Consider the following 20,293-nt stretch of genomic DNA (forward strand, 5'->3'; position numbering starts at 1 on the left):
GACTAGAAGACTAGAAGACTAGAAGACTAGAAGACTAGAAGACTAGAAGACTAGAAGACTAGAAGACTAGAAGACTAGAAGACTAGAAGACTAGAAGACTAGAAGACTAGAAGACTAGAAGACTAGAAGACTAGAAGACTAGAAGACTAGAAGACTAGAAGACTAGAAGACTAGAAGACTAGAAGACTAGAAGACTAGAAGACTAGAAGACTAGAAGTCTGGAAGACTAGAAGACTAACAGACTAGAAGACTAACAGACTAGAAGACTAAAAGACTAGAAGACTAGAAGACTAGAAGACTAGAAGACTAGAAGACTAGAAGACTAGAAGACTAGAAGACTAGAAGACTAGAAGACTAGAAGACTAGAAGACTAGAAGACTAGAAGACTAGAAGACTAGAAGACTAGAAGACTAGAAGACTAGAAGACTAGAAGACTAGAAGACTAGAAGACTAGAAGACTAGAAGACTAGAAGACTAGAAGACTAGAAGACTAGAAGACTAGAAGACTAGAAGACTAGAAGACTAGAAGACTAGAAGACTAGATGACTAGAAGACTAGAAGACTAGAAGACTAGAAGACTAGAAGACTAGAAGACTAGAAGACTAGAAGACTAGATGACTAGAAGACTAGAAGACTAGAAGACTAGAAGACTAGAAGACTAGAAGACTAGAAGACTAGAAGACTAGAAGACTAGAAGACTAGAAGACTAGAAGACTAGAAGTCTGGAAGACTAGAAGACTAACAGACTAGAAGACTAACAGACTAGAAGACTAAAAGACTAGAAGACTAGAAGACTAGAAGACTAGAAGACTAGAAGACTAGAAGACTAGAAGACTAGAAGACTAGAAGACTAGAAGACTAGAAGACTAGAAGACTAGAAGACTAGAAGACTAGAAGACTAGAAGACTAGAAGACTAGAAGACTAGAAGACTAGAAGACTAGAAGACTAGAAGACTAGAAGTCTGGAAGACTAGAAGACTAACAGACTAGAAGACTAACAGACTAGAAGACTAAAAGACTAGAAGACTAGAAGACTAGAAGACTAGAAGACTAGAAGACTAGAAGACTAGAAGACTAGAAGACTAGAAGACTAGAAGACTAGAAGACTAGAAGACTAGAAGACTAGAAGACTAGAAGACTAGAAGACTAGAAGACTAGAAGACTAGAAGACTAGAAGACTAGAAGACTAGAAGACTAGAAGACTAGAAGACTAGAAGACTAGAAGACTAGAAGACTAGAAGACTAGATGACTAGAAGACTAGAAGACTAGAAGACTAGAAGACTAGAAGACTAGAAGACTAGAAGACTAGAAGACTAGAAGACTAGAAGACTAGAAGACTAGAAGACTAGAAGACTAGAAGACTAGAAGACTAGAAGACTAGAAGACTAGAAGACTAGAAGACTAGAAGACTAGAAGACTAGAAGACTAGAAGACTAGAAGTCTGGAAGACTAGAAGACTAACAGACTAGAAGACTAACAGACTAGAAGACTAAAAGACTAGAAGAATAGAAGACTAGAAGACTAGAAGACTAGAAGACTAGAAGACTAGAAGTCTATAAGATGAAGGGTTAGATAAATTAAAAAGTAGGATTCAGTCAGAATCTGAACAGGATTTAATCAAAATCCTGAGCAGGAATAATTCAAATTTCGGAGCAGGATCCATTCAGCATCCTGAGCAGGATGCACGCTGATTCCTGAGCGGGATTCACTCTAATTCCTATGCAAGATTCATTCAGAATCCTGAACAGGATTCGTTCAGAATCCTGAACAAGATTCTTTCGGAATCCTGAACAGGATTCGTTCAGAATCCTGAACAGGATTCGTTCAGAATCCTGAACAGGATTCGTTCAGAATCCTGAACAGGATTCGTTCAGAATCCTGACCAGGATTCGTTCAGAATCCTGACCAGGATTCGTTCAGAATCCTGACCAGGATTCGTTCAGAATCCTGACCAGGATTCGTTCAGAATCCTGACCAGGATTCGTTCAGAATCCTGACCAGGATTCGTTCAGAATCCTGACCAGGATTCGTTCAGAATCCTGAATAAGATTGGTTCAAAATCCTGAACAGGATTCACTCTGAATCAAGTGACTCACGGCTTATTCTTGAAACATGTTTCTAAAAACGTTTAGCTTTGATCGTCAATTTATTTGATGTACCAACAACTATGTACATCAAGTATTCCTAAGCTGCGAGGACATCCCAAAGAGGAATACTTGAATAATGTCCAAAAGAAGTTTAATCTTTAACAACATCCATTCCTTCCCGTCGTCCCGCAGTCGGGTGCAGAATCTCGCCTGCACTCGGAGAAAAGTGCCAATTGAATAATTGATGCCAATCTGTGTGTCACACTTTGCTCCCTTTAGCTATAAATTTTCCCCTCTTTCGGAAAACTTTCCCATGTAATTTGAAAACTATCTTTCGCAAAAGTTTCACCTTGGAGCTTTTCGCTGTAAGCAAGTTTCACCTCTTTCGTCTAGCGCTAGTGCCTGGTTGCAGTAAAGTATTCGGTACTCGCTTATTTGGTGCATCACAACAACAACAGTGCACAGCACCAAAAAGCAATACCGTCAAACGGGGTTACTTGCAACAGCGGTGTAACTTGCAACACTACGACATACATTAAATGTGAACTATTTTTTTCATAATATTGAAAGCTAGTATGCTTCACCATTTCGGATATCAAAATTATGTGTACCAAAGATCATTTTAGTGAAAAAATCAGTTTGGTTTCTTTGTTTATTGTTCAGCTACACTGTTAAAACGGTTTGCCCATTTTATGCCATAAAAACAAGTTTTAAAATCGTGCTTTACCTCTTTCCTATGGTAAGTGCGATAAGTATGATGACCTTGCTTGCAGTTAGGGTACCTAATAGTAAGCTTAGCTGAACGATTAAAGTTTGATAAACTTATCGACTAAGTAGTGTAAAAAATCATAATCATATTCGACAACCACTATGGGGTAACTTGCAACAGTCGAAATCAATAAAACATTCTATAATTTGTTTTCTTTTTAGGATATTTTGGATAAAAATAATCGAAATGAATCATTTATTGATTACGTAACGTGTTCATCTTCAAATATCCACTCAATTTTACCATTTTTTTTACACGTGTCTTTCAAACATTGTTAAAGACTTCCATATTTTGAAACTTCATTCATGTTTCACCTTAATGAAAGTTCAATTCAGTTTATGAACCTTCTAAAACAATCCCCAAAATCTAATCTGAACCTAGATTGACAGAACTATTTCAATAGAATGCCCAAATTGACGGCTTTTATAGTTTGTAAATAGTTGAATGGGTGTTTAAAACATGTAATTTGAGCTGAAGTAGCCAAACACCACTTCATACTGAAAATGATGACTCACTTTACCTTTCCAACAAATTACATTGAGCATTGTTGACATTTTGTAACTAGTACTGAGTCATGAGATTCATAAATATTTTATATTTGAGGGACGTAAGACCTGCTATGAAACGATATACTCTCGCTTATAATAACTACCAACCCTTAAAGGAAAAAAATGATTTAATTGGTTAGTTTACATCTTTTCAAAGCATTTTTCATGCATTACTTCAAAAACTTATAGTATGATCAAGAACTAAAATATTAGTGCAGTTTAATGGTAGCTAACTTAGCTTCATGTCATATGTTGCAAGTTACCCCACAGATGGGGTAACTTGCAACAAGCATGTATTTCACACCTCCTGTTTAGGTGGCAACGTATTTTAATAAATTAAGTTCTGCATAGCATTCTACTCGTGGTAATTAGTGTACACGATGCTTTACCGTATGTTTGAAATGTTTAGATTTTCCATGATGTTACTTCAAAGTCGAAAAGTGTTGCAAGTTACCCCATTTGACGGTACCCTGTTCCGAAAGTTGGCGAAGAACCACACCGCCATATAACACCCCATCGTCACCATTACTCTGCAGTTCTCAGGCTTCATTCCAAAGCTGGTGGGTATGTGTGACGCGTTGCGGAATGAACGTGCGAGGTGTGAGCTTGGAAATCCTTGACAGCTCAGAAAATTTTACTTTCCTTATCCTTCGCTTTCCATTTCGATGAGGAGGATGTTTGAGCTGCTTGCTAGGGAGCATCCACTACCAAACGTACAAATGTATGTTTTCTAGAAAACAAAAAAAAAAGAAAAGAAATGAAACCAAAGAAGTTTTATTTCTCTGTTTGTGCCCACGCCTTCTCATGCCGCGTCAACGGGGCCCCGTCATCACGCAGTCACCACAGTCGTCATCGTTGCTCAAGAGAAATCCCAAGCTCGACTACAGTGCCCCAACTGCGGTGAAGACGGGCTTGAAAAATGGGAAAGCCCGAAAGATTAAATGAAAAACTGACTACACCTCACAAGAGGCGAGAATTACGTCATAGAAGTTCTACGAAATGGGATTTAGGGTTTCTGTGATATGTATAGTTCAATGGTTGACCGAACGCTATTTTAGTAGTTATTTTAGGTAGGAATCAGAGCTTAGCTAACCAGGAATTGTTTAAGAATTTAGACTTCAATTTTTTTACACATATTTGACTGATCCTAGCACACCTTCTGTAAAGTAGTTTTTTTTTTAATTTTGTCTAGTTCATTTATTTGGGGCTCAATTGCGTATAACGCTTTGCGGAACCGAAGATCTTTTATTGTTCTTAATAGAATACATTATACAGAGTAATAACTTTTTGATGATATCTGTTAGTAATGGGTGGAAGCCAGGGTACTCATGGCAGCTCGAGGCATCTAGAAGTTCACATTTTGAGGGTTGGACAGGGCAAGGATTGGGCCAAAGGTTTCACTGCTGCTCATCCGGGGGTGAATCGCATCTTGCTAGCGTATTCGGTGCCTTGTGGTGTTGGTACCAACTTGTTGTGGGACTTGGTATTCCGGATGGCCAGAAGCAGCTTGGTAACACAAAGAGGACAAAACAGAGAAAAAAATGGAGAAGAAAACACAAGCGAATTAAACTTTTATACCAGCAGAGCGCAGAAAGTCGAAAATACATCCCATATATGTGACAACGCGGGTCCCCAACACATCTCTCACAAGAACAAAGGGTTGTCTACCTCGGGCCTCAAGGTTATCCAAAAGTAGTGCTCTGGAGGCGTCATTATCCGGGCATTGCCAAACTACGTGGTCGATGTCATCATAACCGGAACCGCACTTAGAACAAACATTGCTCAACGCGAGGTTTATCCTGTGTAAATGCGCGTCTAGCGAGTAATGGTTGGACATAAGTCTTGACATCACGCGAATGAAATTTCGACTTACATCCAAACCATACCACCACGCTCGCAAGGAAACATTAGGAATAATGGAATGTAACCACCGTCCCAGCTGGTCATCTCGCCAATCATTTTGCCAACTTTGAAGAAAACTCTGACGAACAAAATGGAAAAATTCATCATGTGAAATTCTTCTATCATAGATCTCACCTTCCTGTGCACCCACCTTTGCGAGAGAGTCCGCGTTCAGACTGAGCATTTCTTCGAAGTTTTCAATAACACTCCACACTTGTTAAGTAACCTTAGCGAGAGCTCCCAGAAGCGGTTCCGGAGAGGTTTCATCCCTGCCAGGACCTCTATGCGTTGAGTGCATACAGCCGAGAGCAATACGCAAACAACGATATTGAATTCGTTCCAACTTTATTAGGTGGCAGTTTGCTGCTGAGTGGAAGCAGAAAGAGCCATACTCAATAACAGGGAGAATAGTCGTTTTGAAATGTTTTATGAGGTCTACCGGGTGAGCACTCCACCGTGTTCCGGTAATTGTGCGTTGGAAATTGATCCTTTGTTGACATTTTTGCACCAAATACTTAGTTTGGATACCCCAAGTGCCTTTTGAATCAAACCAGACCCCAAGGTATTTCGAAGTTAAAGACTGGTCGATTTCTGTTCCCAAAAGCTTAAGTTTCAATTGGGCTAGATTCCGCTTTCTAGAAAAAACAACCAATTGAGTTTTTTTCCGGAGCAAACTCTATCCCCAAACCTCTTGCCCAACCGGACAGATTATTTAGGGAACTTTGCAATGGTCTTTGCAACATTTCTGCGTGTGGGCCGTTTAATGAAACCACGGCATCATCTGCAAGTTGTCTCAGCGTGCATTGGCCTTCCAAACAACTGTCAATGTCTTTCACATAGAAATAATAAAGCAAGGAACTAAAACATGAGCCTTGGGGTAGGCCCATGTAGCTAATTCTGGAAGTTGTCAGTAATCCGAGGTTGAAGCTCATATGTATATCTGACAACAAATTATACAAGAGATTATTTAAGATTCCTAGTAGTCCACTATTGTGCAGTTTTTCTGACAATATGCCTATGGAAACTAAATCAAAGGCACCCTTAAAATCCAAGAAAACTGAAGCCAGTTGCTCCTTTTCCGCAAAGGTAGGTTAAACAACTCGGTAAAAAATAAAAACAACGATCAACATGTTATAAACAAGGACCCGAATAAAATGGTATTATACGTTTATGATTCTATTTATCGTTTTCCAATTATTCACGATATAATAGAATGAATGATAAATCAATGATACTGTGGATCATATTGGTGATAACATGTATCATATTCGGAGTTTGAATGATAGACCGAATGGGTTGTTAAGTATCGTAACCATTCAAAAATGGCAATTTTCACGAACAAAAAAATTGTCAAATCATTCACATTATAATCACTTTATCGTTTACTTTATGATACACTGAATAATATAAACAAGCTTGAAATATTTCGTTGTTCTGCATTATCGACTTGAAAAAAATACACACCCCTGCGGAACTAGCTGTCAAGTGCGTGACGTAACCCATTCTGTTTATATTTTTTTAACTATCCGAGACTCGAACTGTGGTGATGGGTATTTGGCTGATTCCTGTTTCCTCGTGCGGTCTTTATTCATGAGACCATATCGACTTAGTGCTCGCGGGTAGTTAGAAAACAATGCTCCTAACCCGACGTCTCCACTAGACAGAAATGTCTTGCCATTTTGCTGGACAGATGTGTCATGACAGAAATGTTCTCTCGCTGTTTGCATGGAAAGCAGCGGTGTTGATCATTTCTGTTACGTTTTCTCTTTCTGGCAGCAAAATGGCAAGACATTTCTGTCTAGTGGAGACGTGGGGTAAAGGAGGTGGCAGAGCTGACAGAGGATCAATCATTTAAGGCCGATGCAAGGTGTGCAAGGTAAGTTAGCGCTCTCCATATGCAATGCATACCCGGCAGCTTACTCGGAAATACTCTTTGCGACCACAGCAACAACTGATGCGTTTGTTATTTGATCCCCAATGTGCACGAGCAGCAGTGAGGACGGCAGTTTATGGCGAGGTTTACGGTGCATCATTACCACTGTACTGTGGATTTGGGTGCGGTGAAATCGTGATGCATTTTCGTTGCAGTGTTCATCACATTTATTGCAATGACCTGCGTGTTTCGCGCCTGGAGGTTCAATTGATTGGCCTGATTAACAACCGCAAGAAGAAATGACTCAATATTGTGGGGTTTCTAATCTGTAGGAAACCGAAAAAGACATGCCACACCTCAAAGAAATCAAGTCACGGCCGCAAAATTTACGAAAACGTATGATTCAGAACTGTTCATGTATCATTCAATGAATCATTATTATAATTGTTATGATTCTTGAAAAATATTAAATAATACATTTTTTCATTCTCAATCATCCCATCATAAAACAATTATTTGTGGTATAGTTATTATTCCACGTACCAACTTCTTATGATATGCATGATACTGTGAATTGTATTTTTCTATGCGGGGAAACAATAGCATTCCTGGTCAGTATTTGAAGTGAATCCAGCACGGGATTCGACGAAAGGAAAGCAAGTTTCGAATTCAATGTTACTCCTGCTCAGGATTAACAGTGAATCTTGCACTGGATTCAGAGTATATATTGTTCAAGTTTCAGAGAGAAACCTTCTGAAGTTACTGGACGAATCGTTCTTAGAATTCAGAGTAAGTTCTCTTCATGATTGAGAGTGGGTGTTTCAGAGGACTTAAGTGAATCTTGCATACGATGCAAAGTGAACTCTGCTTGGCATCCAGAGTAAATTCTTAGCTCTCTAATTATTGGCCGCCATCTTGTATTTTGACCGCCATCTTCTGGTCACTATTTTTGCACTACGAACATTTTATTCATATCAAATACGTATACACAGAATGCATTGTTTTAGGGGCTTAAACTCTCTACCGTCTACCCCTGTTGGTTTGAACGACAACTGTTGCAAATCAACGGGGTTCTTTTTTCTAATTTGAACGATGTGCAGATTAGAGGGGGTCAAATTAAAAAGTGTTCAGATTAGATGCGGTCAAATCAACGGGGGTAGACGGTACTACAGCCGCCATTTTGAGTTTTGGACCGCCATATTAGATACTTTAGTCGCGATATTTAAATTCCGCACATTTTCCCCCTAACAAATGTACCCACATTGCATGGTTTTTGAGCCCAAAACTCCATAAAATAGCTGCTATCTTGAATTCTAGACCGCAATTTTTGGTTTTGAACCGCCATCTTGAATATTATGATCCCTTTGTTGGACTCTGTACCATACCAACCATATACATATTGTATGTATTAAGAGCCGAAAACTCTTTAATACAACCGCCATCTTGGATTTTGGGCAGCAATCTTGCATATTCTGGTCGCTAATTTTGGACTCTGCACATCTCCGTACCAAATATACCCATATTGCATGGTATAAGAGCCGAGATCATCTTAAAAAACCTCCAAATATAGAAAACTCCTTAAAACATCCGCCTAAAATTCGGCAACCATGCTAATGTTGCTAATGTTTACCACATTCGCCGCAATTTGATGTGTATCATGATAGTTTTTGGTTCAGTTTTATCTATGACCAGTTTATAGGTGCTGGTCTGGATCACTAAAATGGCCTTAACTCCGGCTTGCCTTGACCGATCCTCCCTATTTTTAATAGCAAACAATGCGGAAAAAATCCGGTTCGATTCAAGCTATAATTCGTAAAATCGGTCAATGGAAAGTGCTCTAAAAATGAATGAACTTTTTTGCGCACAGACATACATACATAAGACATCATCTCTATTCGCCGAACTGAGTTGATTGGTATATGTGACTTGACTCTCCAAGCCTTCTATCGAAAATTGTTTTTTTTTTATCTGTGTGAACATGTAGCCTGTCAGTCACTTTGGTGTACTAGAAAGGCAAAACGTATGCACAATATCACACGTACGGATTACTAACGAATCGCATCGCCGGTCTATCGCTTGCGATGCGAATGAGGACGAATGAATAATTTCCAAGTGTGGCTTCCAACCATGCACCGGAGTATGCTGCCGACGCTGACAAGCAGGCATACAAACAAAAGCGACTAACGGGCTTCTTTAGTGCCAACGTCTTGGCGATATTCTATTTTTAGAACAGGATGCGACCTACAGATTTTTGCTCTATAGGGCACTGCATTGTTTTGATTTTGTATGGGATTTTGACGTTTCTTGGCCTTGTTGTTTACAAAATATCTGTAAGAGTGAAAGAAAAGGAGAGAATTTCATGCAGTGCCCTATGGATGTATGACAAAAGGTCGAAGGTCAAAAGGTCGTAGCCCATAAGGTCGACGGTAAAAAAATCGAAAAAATCAAAAGGTCGAAGAGTCAAAAGGCTCAAAGGGTCAAAAGATCGAAAGGTCGAAATAAAAAATAACTAGGACAAAAGGTCGAAAAGTCGAAGGGTTAAAAGTGGAAAGGTCGAAATAGAAAAAAATAAAAGAAAATCGGGTTAAGTACGGTTCCTTTGAATTCCACTAAGAATTTGCATCCTTTGACAGATACGTATTTCGACCTCAACTGTAAGGTCGTCTTCAGTGTCTTGTACTTGACTCGAGTCGAGTCAAGTACAAGACACTGAAGACGACCTTACAGTTGAGGTCGAAATACGTATCTGTCAAAGGATGCAAATTCTTAGTGGAATTCAAAGGAACCGTACTTAACCCGATTTTCTTTTATTTACAGATATTCCCCTAACAAGCCCAGGTTAATCATCATCAGAAAAAAATAACTTAGACAAAAGGTTGAAAGGACGAAGGTCAAAAGGTCAAAAGCTTGAAGGGTGTAGTTAGTAATACAACTAAAACACTGGATTCGTTAGGTACGAGAAGCGGATTTCAAATTTATACAAGTACCTGCAGTGCAATTATGTACGCCATGAATAGGCCAAACAAGAGAGGTTGTACGATCAAAACGATCAAACGATCAAATCTGACTATAAATGTCAATGGTTGCTCTTCCGTGATTGATCTGAGCTGGTACCAATTGCACTGAGATCCAAATGAATAAGGGCTGGGACACTCTACTTATTCTCAAAGTGCAATTTAAGCAGCTCATACATTTTTGGTCAATAACGGCGCCGGCCACGTCCTTATAGTCAGTAGGGAAGGGAAAGGAATATTAGAGTGTGCTGGTTGTTGCTACTAAAGACTGAGAACACCTCTGCATCCCCACAACCAGAACGGACTGGAGTATTTGTTAGACGGAAAGGATGGGAGATCTGGGAGTCACCGTTGGGTCGGTGATGCGATCCATGGATAGGGGGTTATTTATAGTGATCGTAAGGTGTTAGATTGTGTGGTAAATACTATGAAGCTCAAGCGACACAGTTCGCTTTGGTTGCATAACTTGTAGGCGTTATATACGCTGTACTATGGAAGTTGGAATGAAGGGAAACGAATTTTTGCAATTTTGCGATGACTATGAATGACATGAGTTGTATATGTAGAGAAGAGAGAGAGAAAGTGGATAGAAAGATACAAACTAGGATGAAGGCGACGGGCCAGGGATTGAACCCTTGGCCTTCTGCATACGAGCCACTGAACCACCAAGCCCGGTCTGAATAGGCTAAACAAGAGATGTTGTAGGACAAACAGTCAAAGGTCAAAAGATCGAAGTTCAAATGGTCGACGGTTAAAAGGCCGAAAGGTCGAAATAAATAAGTAGTACAAAAGGTCGAACGGTCGAAAGGTCTAATGGAAAGGCATTCGCATGAAGAACAGTACTTCTTGATCCGATGGCTGTACATATTTGGTACAGAAGGTTAGCGTATTTGTTCGCCGTCGCCGTAAGATGTACCTCGTTTCCCATCTCTCTGTTCAAGGAATCGCTGACGAATTTTACTAGGGGCTAGACCAGTGGTGACCTGTATTAGATGGTTCTAATGAGTTCTCTGTTAGTGAGTGGCTCGATTATTTGTTCCATAGGTAGTTGTGCTAATTCAGCCAGCATGACATGTACATGTACTGGGGAGAAGGTTCGTTGCGTTGCGTCTATAGACATTTAGAATCACTCGTAGTTTGTTGAGGTTTGTAGAAGCGGCATTTTCAAAGACTGATGGCCCGTATTCCATCCATTTCCATTTCATCAGGGTTTCACCAAACTAGACTTCCTCGAGAGCATTGTCAACAGTCCCTATTTTTTTCTCAAGAGGGTTTCGGTGTTAACCGAGTCATACGCTTTGTTGACATTCAGAAATATGTCGAAGACCTTTTTTCTCTTCTATTTCGTTTGGTGGACGGAAATAACTACGAAATTGATGTACGTGGAAGTGGACATGTGTTTCCTAAAGTCGGACGATCGCATCAGGAATCAGGTTTTGCATGGCCACTAGTTCAGCAAGCCTGTCCTTCGCCACGGATTTTATAAACTTGATTTCTAAGTTCATTAGCGCAATGAGTTTTAGGTTGTTTAGCTGATTGGACCCTCCTGACTTTTTGGGATTGGCCACTCCTCCGTCAACCTCCAGGATTCCGGTATTTCCTCCGTTACAAATACCCTGCTCAACACTTCGCAAATTTTGTGTTGCATCTCTGAGTTAAGTTCCTTCAAGACTGCGTACGAAAATTCGTTTGGTCCTGGCGCCGACTAGGTCCACCTCTGCCTAACTATGTTTAAAATCTCCTCATCTTTCAGTCCCACCTAGTAGCCTTTTAGTTCCTCTTCTGTGCTAGTCATCGGCATGTGTACTTCGTGTAGTTTGTTGCTAAAATATAAGAGGTCCATAAAATCCCGTCCGTCTTCCTCTGTGAAATCAACCTGCTTCCTATGCTTCCCTGTGAGCGCGGTGTCGACTCCTTTTACCAAGTTCCAGAGCTGCCTGGCCGGCGTTGCTACCTCGTCAATCTTTTCAGTCAGTTCTCTAGGGTCTATCCTCGTTTGGTTCTCCTGACCTCCTTTGTGAACCGAACTCACTTTCTTTTCAGCTGGATGAAGTTGGACTCCGTTTTGTTCCGATTGTACATTCTCAAGGATTCCTGTTTTGCTTTGTACAGGTTTGCAATCGCGTCTGTCCAACACGAGATGAACGAGGATTTTTTTCCACCAGGTTGGAAATCATTGTTGATGACCCTTCATAGAGGAGAACTAATGTTGACAGATTGATCAACTTGCAAAGATTTTCCCCTTGACAGCATGCATCACACTAGGGGCTCCACGAAGTACGGTGTGCGTTGAAGTTTGCCATTATAACTATCTCCCCGTGTAGGTCCTTTAGCAATTTGAAAAGGCGCTTCAGGTCATCTTTGCCTTCGTTTACTGATCGTCTCGCTGGTGGTAGATAGGCGGAGATTAGGTCAATGGGATCGAAATCATTGGTGATGGTTATCCCGACCATTTCGGACATGTCGAAGTTCTGGAAATCGAGCCTGTTTTACTTCGTTCCTTGTCGTACTAGTATCCCAACTCCTCCGAATCCCTCTGGTCGTGATTTAGTTACAAGCGTGTGTACATTGTTGTTGAAGGGTTCGTTATCCTTCAGCCTTAATCCTGTAGCAGGGCCTTGTCATAGGTCATGCATGCCTAAAGTTCTTCGCGTTTTTCTGGTGGTCTGAAGCCTTGAATATTGTGTTGGATGGTGTTGAATGTTTTATTGTTTATTGTTGCTTGTCCGAGTTTTATTCTGGGGAGTTGTTCCGTGTCCCCATATTGGATGATTATTTCTAGTTCGACTAGCTGACTTCGATGAGAAAAGGATCTGTATCAATTTCTGTTCTTTCTGTTAGATCCCTTGCTCGAGCATTCTCAGAACTTCAGCTACCGGTTCCAGTCAGATAGGAGTTGGCATAGTTTCAAGATGTCTTGCCTCAACTGTGCTAGGAGCTTCTCAATTTCAGTTACCCGATGAGGATTAACCCTTCAGCGCGCGCACTGTTGTGAAAAGTACAACACTACCAAAAAACCTCGCTTTTCGTATCCAGCGCGGGCGCGGTGCAGTTTCGGTTGCTTGATGGCGCGCGTCCTGGAAGGTTAACTATCGCAGTTTCGCTAAACCAGAGCTGCGTGTTACTTTCTCGTGAAAGCTCGTTTCTCGGCAGACGCTTCTTCTCTCTTGGCATGTACCTTCCCGGCGTCATTCGTTAACGGTTTGAAACAGAGTCAGAGAGCTCAAGGCAGTTGATGTTGTCTTGTAGATTGTCGTTATGACTGCTGTTTTCCATTAGGACATTCTATCCTAATTCAATGACTGTGTGTCTTCTTTTCTTCTTTATGCTTATTCTAATTTCTTATAATTTCTAATAACTTTATTTCTTTATTTTACTATTAACTATTTATAACGAAACTATTCAAACACAATTTCTCTGAGTAAGAATCTCACTACTAAACATATTCTTTTGGTTACGTGAATTTACTCCAGGCCAATCTCCCTATTAACTCTCCTTCTGTGGCCGGACTGGCGATGAGAAGCGCTCGGGATCCACTTTCTGGCGATAATAACAATACTCAGCTTCCACTGTATCACTGTTTCATAGCTCGTTCCACGGGAAATATTGCAAAAAAAATTACACAATTTCCCGGATTTAAAAAAAAAACTACTGAACACACCGAAGATCTTGTTCTTTTGCCTTTTTCACAATTTGGCCACCTGACCGACGAAGATACGTCGAAAAGCAACTCCGAAAAATGTGTATTCTCACGAAGTTCCAATATTATCGGTTTTCCCCCTTATCAAACGCGACGATTTGAATTCGTTGTGGGTGAAACCGTCGCCAGAGTCGTCGCCAGCCAATCAGCAAGCGGGAGTCTGACGTTTCTCCGATCTCACTAACACAAACAACAGCAGAGGTGGTGCTTGATTATAGACACTATAGATTCCATAGACTCGCGGAGACATGGTTGAGCAATACGATTTTAGTGTGTTTTACCGTGAATTTAGAGTGTCCCGAGCGAATCCCAAGTAACAATTTTGATTCTATCTGGTTTTATTTATTTTTATGATAGTTTTATAAAAGCATTGCGTAGTCTGATTGATTTTATAAGGGTTTCTGTTGAGCACAACTATTCTTCAGCAATGTGTGGTTTTAAAAACATCTCCGCGAATACTTGGGGTTCAGCACATAAAACCACAAACACAATAAAAACAATTGACCTTAATGTCAGTTTTAAAATGTTCTTGAAGTTATCTTCAATTAACCGTTCTTGAGCAAGAGTAACTGTTCTTGAGTGAAAACAGATTTGTAAATGAAAAATTAAAAAAAAGCTTAAGCATCAGAATCTGATTGTGATTGAATGATTATTGCTGCCAAACAAGAACACCCAGTTTAGAAAACCGGGTCTGTCGCGGCGCAGTATCAAACTCCTCCAGTTTCAGCATCCGAAACGAGGTTTGTTTGATAAACCAGAACGTCGATTCCCATGCAATAGATGATGAATTCGTTTTGCTGCAGACCATGAAAATCAACAACTACTTACCTGTGGGAAACGCCGACCGGAGGAATCTGACACTGCACAGCATCAAGACCGGTTCCCGGGGTGCTCCGGATGGCAGCGGTACCGGGCTGCTAATGTAATTTATCGAACTTTAATGACCACCTCATTGTTTTAAACAAATCATCGCATTGCGATGCAATTAATTTGTTTATTTACAACTTGATACATAAGATTCGTGACGTTCTCGGCGGAGTTTGCATAAATCCGCATCAAGAGCGTCATAAATCGAACTACTCTTGAGTAACACTTGTTACCCTTGCATAAGTTGAAATAAATTTATATCGGTTTTTTGGCGTTCTTGGTGCAGATCAACCAGGCTGCATTGAGAACGTTATAAATCAGAGTATTCTTGAGTTACCCTTTTCACTCTTGCGTTAGTTGAAAGTAATTTGAGACAATCTTATGGTGATGTTGAATAAAACCACCGATAATTATGGACGTCTTCGACGATTTCGACGGAAGCCATGTTGAGAAAACTCATTAATATTGCTCTCCCGACCTGAAATAATAGTTTTCATTATTTTATTACTCCATTATTATCGCAGCGCGTTGCAATTTTTGGAAGTATCATGCAACATATATACGATGATTTTCGTTTGGCAGTGGACAACCTAGTTATAATAGGGAAACATTTCCAATTTGTGCTAGAAATTAATCCCAATAATAATATTGTATCATTTTCATGATGTTTTTACCGACTCAAATAAACGAACCATCCATCATGAAAGCTGCAGCAGTGCAGCAGCAACAGAAACAGACAATTTTATGATCGTTTTATCGTGCACTTGAAGTGCTCTGCAAGCAGAGATCAATTCGCCTTGAAGACATCTTGTGAAGTACAACAGGTTTTAAGAAAATCTTATAATCAACTCTCCAAGACTACCATAGGATGGGCCTCTTTGGTCTTATGGGGGGTTTATGATTGAGTTGATGTAGTGTTGCAGAGCAATTAGGTTTATATTCAGTTTTAAAGAACAGGTGTTGAAGAATTCTTCAAAAGCATTATAAAATTAATTTTGTTACTTGGGATATGACGTCACGCAATCCATTGTCGCTATTGAAATCGTGACGTCATGCTCGTTTGGCTACACGAACTGACAGTTCGTTTGGCTACAGTTGTCTTCGCCTTCGCGAGTCTATGGAATCTATAGTGTCTATAGTGCTTGATTCGTCGCGACGATTCAGAAATGCCGACTGGCAGTTGGCAGCGCGTTTTGTTATAAAAGCAACATACAATATACAATGCTTGAATGTTGTTTACACTTGTCAGATAGGACTGTCGACCTGCAAAACGTCCAAACCAACAGATCCGGGTGATATTGTTGAAAAAGCAGATTGGTCGATATTGTTTCTATAATTTTATAGCAAAACATTAAATATCGTTTTTTTAAATAATTTTATTAGAATGCATGTAAAGCTACTAGAATACTCCAATAAACCAATATGTTTAAAGAATGTTAGATTGGGCCTTTTGGAATGTTCGTCCAGATTACAAATTATGCCATCAGACAATGCAATGTCCTCAAAGCATATCAACTGTCTTGACAATGCAATGGACGTTCATAAAACGAAGCCAAAGCAGAACACCAGTGAATGTGATGAGTGAGCATTCGACTGTTTTCATTGCACCATGCCATTGGACAGTGCCATGAAGTTTTCCGTAAACCTGTGGTGACAACACTGTCACTGTCTTTAAATGGAAGAAACCATAAAAAACCTTTTTACAGTTTATTCAGGAACACAGTTAGTTTTGGGGCCTTTCTTAGCTCAGATTGATAAAATGTAGCTACAAATCGTAACCAAGTTCAGTCGCCTGGGGATGACTATCGAGATGGTTCAGGATCTTTCACGAAGATTTTGCGTATCTTCGTACCTGTCACATGATATACGTATGCAGAAATTGTTATTATGCCAAATAAAGAATTCAGATTCGGCATACATGGGTAGTGCTCGAAAGCATGACGCAACCAAGTAGGGGTGTTATTCCAAAAGATGAAAAGGAAAAGGCACCGTCTTGTGTCAGCTCTTTTCACCCTTGTTTCCGTTTTTCCGCAAATACGAAAAGAAAAAAAGGAGAAATAATCGTTCCTTTTTCGCCCAGGCCAACCACGGCCGTTCACCAATTTTCTTTTCTATCTGCTGGAAAACTGGGTCGTGGCTATTTGGGCGGAAAATCCTATCAAACCCTTTACCAACCGAGAGAAGAAAAAAACCTGGAATGAAGACCGAAAAATTCAATAAAGTGGCAAAAAATGCCACTGATCTGATGAACCGTTTGGAGTGGGTGGGTGCCGTAGAGTTTGGCGCTCGCCAAAACGGGAACGAATTTGTGGGGTCAACTTTTGGGGAATCGAGAACGATTTCGGGGTATTAGAAGCTTTACTGGGACTGAGTTTGGCACTGGGTTCAACGTTTAGTGGTGGCGGTAAACGCCATCAAGTAGTGGAATAAGTGGTCTAGTTGTGGTTGACTGAATCAAGTTTGAAGGGATTTATTGAAGGTAGAGTGAATGTTTCGGGGCATAAAGTTATTCATATACTGCATATGGTATAGTAAATGAAAATGTATTTATTTTTAATATCCAATCATCTTCTTAATCTTCTTGATGTAAAGTCCCAATATCTGCTTCTGAGCTTAGTGTTCTTTAGATAGTTCAACAGTTAACGATTTTTTTTTCTTGCCAATCGACCTTTTTGCATTCGCACATCTAATGGCGGGCATGAAAAAAGATTAAACAAGCATCCTCTCCAAAAGAACTCTAAACCAGTTGCAAATCGAACATAAGTAAACAAGCTAACATTGAATTTGCTGGCTATATTGACACTATATTGACTAATTCGACAATATGAAGATTATAGTTGGCATGATTTCCCTGCCTCAGAAACGTTTAACTCATCTCAGTTAAAAATGTAATGACATATCAAGTTAAACGGTAATCAAAAACAAAACTTCATCTCGCTTCATGCTCGCTCTTTTCCAGTCACAAAAAGTGCTCGTGGTGGGACTTTAATCAGCTTAACAAAAACCTTTGCTGGCAGCTGCTTCACATCTAATGAAAAAGCTTGTTGCATAACTATGTAATCACACTCACTCACATGTTCCAACAGCGCCATTCACTGGTGATGACACTACCATTTGATGCAAAAGATATATCCATTTGATCTCAAATTTGTCTCTCGGCTCGCTTTCGACTGTGCTTCCTCTGCTGCTCTACCACCCTTCCTCATGCCGGGTGGCCGCAACACTTCTACTGCTGCTGGAAATGAAAATCCCTCCTAAAATAACCTAATCATTACGTAATGCCCCCGACGACGACCGAACCGAGCTACTATCATTCACCACATTTGTGCCACCAACAACAAACCGTCAGCCAGTTGTAGTTATATCGCTGCTACTAGCCAACTCCGAAGAGAGCTTTTCCTTTTCATGGAATCCCACACGGACCCAGCAGTTAGTAGCGCACAAAAGTTTGCCCTCGTGCCATTTTCCCGGCATTTTCATTTTGTGGTGGTGGCACATTCTGATGGGCGAGTTCTGTGTAGGTAGTTTTGGACGGACAGGCACTAACCGACCAACTGACAAGGACGATGACGACGACGGCGACGACGACCGGGAGATTAGCATCATGAGCGTGTACATGGCTACAGTGGTTGCACGTCATTTGGTCGAATGTTGTTTGGCCGAAAAAAGATCAATGAACTAACTGATGCTGAACAATCTACAATTAAAGAAGGAACATTTCCCTTTAAAAATATCACCTTGAATGCATCGTTGATGATCCTGAGTCACTGAAGTCTTCTGATCATAATTCGGTCAAACGACCCATTCGACCAAAAGATATTCGGACAAACGGCCAGACACTAACCATGACAGTGATGACGACTATTCTACTATTTGGAGGTGGATCGCTGGATGACGCTCAAGTGAAAACCCTCTAGCGCAGACATGCTAGCAGCAGCAGTGAGTGACAGGTCACCACCACCGCACAGTGGCGGGCCTCCTTACAAAAGTCGGACAAAACCTCAAATGTTAATTGAAATTGCTAAAATTCACAGGTTATTATAACTTTAGTTCCCTAAATCTATTTCTGATATGAAACTTAACACATATTTTGATTTTACTATATTAGGGTGGTTCAAAATTTTGAAATCTGCTGATAATGGAAAGAATGTAAAAATAATCGATAATAAGCTATCACGATGTGCTTTCTGGACGTAGGTTTTGATTAACCTTTTAATTTGGGGGTTCTTAAATCATGTGTAGGTATTGAAATAAACTATAATTGTGTATTTGTTGCTGTTAGGGTGGTCCAAAATCTTCAAAACTACATAAATCATTAGAAAAATTCGTTTACCTACGTTTTCTTCCAATGGATCAATTCAGGTACACGCCAATGTTGGCTGACAAGCCGTGGTCTACTCTCAGAGACTGCCCGTAGACCACGTGACATTTTACGGTGGGTGCACAGAGGTGTGTTTATTCAATCGTTATGGGATCAGATAGTCTAATATAATGAACTGCGTAAAATTTGAACTGCTTTTTATCAATCTCGTTTCAACAACTTCATATATGCTCTTCCGAGTTTGGGTTGTAAGGTACATTGATCTCTGCTATCACTTGTCGAAGCAACCAAAACAACCCTATCTATAAAGAATTGGCAATTTATATTCGCAATATTGAAGGGAGTTTTTGATAAACGATCATCAGTGATCGGTAATCATATTTATGAACAGTAGAGTTTCAGCAAAAATTTTCAAAATCTTTATCACTCTGTGTGTCGGTCAGTAGAAATGTGTTTAACGAAACTGCATGAATTACATACAATAAAACTTCAAGTTTTAAAAAACCAATATAAGGGGTAAAATGTTCGCTTCATAAAATTGCGATTAAAATATTCGAAGATTGCCTTGGTGATCGCGACGTTTACGCTGGAAAATATTTAACGTAGCGTTTAACGCCGTTTAGTGAATTTCTTTTATATTTTATAGATGATTGTTGCTTTGAACTGTAGCGATGTGCTTGTAGAAAAGAAACACGTAGATGTCGACGAATTTGTGTCACTATATATAGAAACTTCGATAGAAGTTCGTGAATCGTGATTGCTTCTAAGGTTGTTGAGCAACTCTAACGATTAAGATGAATCGAAGAAATGACCAGATTAAGAAAATCAATGAGCAATGGTTTGTAGTTATTTTTACATGTTTTTCATGGTTGTTTTTGTCTTTCTTTAATTTCGAAGGTTAAAAGATTTAGTTGTATCTAGTGAAGCAACATGTGGGTAGTGTATAAGAAAATAAAGGCTTATTCATACTTAGTCATCACTCCTTTCCTCTCCAGTTTACTGTTTTAACTAGAGCACCCACCTTCTTGTGTTTTTCTGTCAAAAAATAAAATAATATTAAAAAAAAAAATTAAAAATGTTAAAGCTGTGACCATTACATTATCAGATACACCCATACCCCCAATCCCCCCCCCCCCCCCCCTTATGACCATCTGACTTGGTGAAAGTATCTTACAAGAATGAAAATTACACTAAATTTTTAGGATTCTGAA

General features: G+C 39.9%; 1 protein-coding gene across 1 annotated transcript in view; it reads left to right on the forward strand.

The window, feature by feature from the left end:
• LOC109401326 (titin-like) overlaps positions 1-20,293 on the forward strand; it is a 279,091-nt gene that overhangs the window by 46,925 nt on the left and 211,873 nt on the right. The window lies entirely within an intron of this gene.

The sequence above is a fragment of the Aedes albopictus genome, chromosome 3 (assembly GCF_035046485.1).
Source record: "Aedes albopictus strain Foshan chromosome 3, AalbF5, whole genome shotgun sequence".
In the NCBI taxonomy this organism is placed as follows: Eukaryota; Metazoa; Arthropoda; class Insecta; order Diptera; family Culicidae; genus Aedes; species Aedes albopictus.